This window comes from Austrofundulus limnaeus, unplaced genomic scaffold (genome assembly GCF_001266775.1).
Source record: "Austrofundulus limnaeus strain Quisiro unplaced genomic scaffold, Austrofundulus_limnaeus-1.0 Scaffold795, whole genome shotgun sequence".
NCBI classification, from domain to species: Eukaryota; Metazoa; Chordata; class Actinopteri; order Cyprinodontiformes; family Rivulidae; genus Austrofundulus; species Austrofundulus limnaeus.
The window spans coordinates 8,064-9,555 of record NW_013953197.1 but is presented as its reverse complement, the minus strand read 5'-3'; the positions used below and the strand labels follow the sequence as shown (position 1 = coordinate 9,555).

Here is a 1,492-nt window from a genome sequence, read left to right as displayed (position 1 = left end):
TAATAATAATAATAATAATAATAATAATAGTAATAATAATAACTTTATTTAGAAAGTGCTTTCAAACAAAGTGCTGAACAGTTACAAAAAGATAAAAATCAATATAAAAAGTTGTAAGAACAAATAAAACATTGAAAAAGGATAAAATTCAAATGTAAAATTTAAGACTCATAGACAAGATGTACAGGTGTTTCTTTAGCTTTAAAAACTAAAAATAATATTGGATTAGCTTATAATTGGTGCTTGAGAGCTGTGCAAAAAGAGCAGAGAAAGAAGATCAGGGATGGGAAAAGATGGGAACTACTGAAGTCCTTCTTGGACACAGTTGTGGCTTCAGCCATCTGTTATGGCATCGTTTGTTGGAGCTCATGAAGAAGGCCAGCTCTGTGCTGGATGCCCCCTCGACCCGGTGCATGTGGTGGGAGACAGAAGAACTCTGGCTAAAATAACATGACAGAGAACATCTACCATGTTGTGCATGGAACTGTAGCTGACCTGCAGAGCTCCTTCACTAACAGACTGCTGCATCCTAAATGTACAGAAGAGCGCTACCGCAGATCATTCCTCCCATCAGCTGTTAGACTCTATAACCAACACTGCTCCCAACAATCTCGTGAAGCATCCATGCTGTGTTTGCACATTAACCAACTCTGTTCCTGAGTTGATGAGTCATCATATCATGATTTTACATGATATTGCCCCTGTACAAGAGAATGTGGCTTGGAGAAGATTGCTTCAGTCTCAAATCATGGTGGTTTAGGTTGAGCAGTTGCTCTTATTGAAATTATTCTGGCTTGCATTGAGATTATACAGTTTGTAACGTTGGGGAGGCCCCATCCTCCTTGTTCTTTGGGTAGCTGTGAAACATCTAATTTAATTTTAGATTTCCTGCCAGCCCATATGAAGTCAGACAGAGCTTTATTTATTTCTTTAATCTTACTTCTCTTCAGAGATATAAAAGCATGGACAGAGGGTAAATAATTTTGGGAAGAATTATCATCTTGGTAAGATTGACTCTGCCAAGAAAGGATACAGGAAGTCTCTTACAGCCCATCATTTTATCTTTATGTGTTCATGGGGTCAACATTTTCAGAATAAAGTGGACTAAGTTTAGGTGTTATTTTAACTCCAAGATATGTAAATCCTTCTGGTGCCCAGCGAAAGGCTTTAACAAAGTCAGGTTCAAGTTCAACTTTATTTGCCATTTGCAGTAGAGAAACTACATTAGAAAAACAGTGGCAAGAGCTCACGTCTGCACCATGCACACATAGACAATACAAAGAATTATAAAAATTTAAAAAAGTAAAACAATTAAAATAAGAAACTGAACACAGAACCCCTCATGTGCAGCCATCGATTCACAGAACATATTCTTAATTACATTCTGGCATAATTTCATATTTTGTAAAATTAACCTTGTATCCAGAAATTTCTTTAAAGGGCCAAAATTATGTGTTTCTCAGACATATATTTAAATACTATACCATAATAA

The 1,492-nt window shown here is 36.2% G+C and overlaps 1 protein-coding gene across 1 annotated transcript in view; it reads left to right on the top strand.

The window, feature by feature from the left end:
• Positions 1-1,492, top strand: part of LOC106532580 (MARVEL domain-containing protein 2) — a gene marked incomplete at its 3' end in the record, with an annotated part of 31,935 nt that overhangs the window by 22,564 nt on the left and 7,879 nt on the right.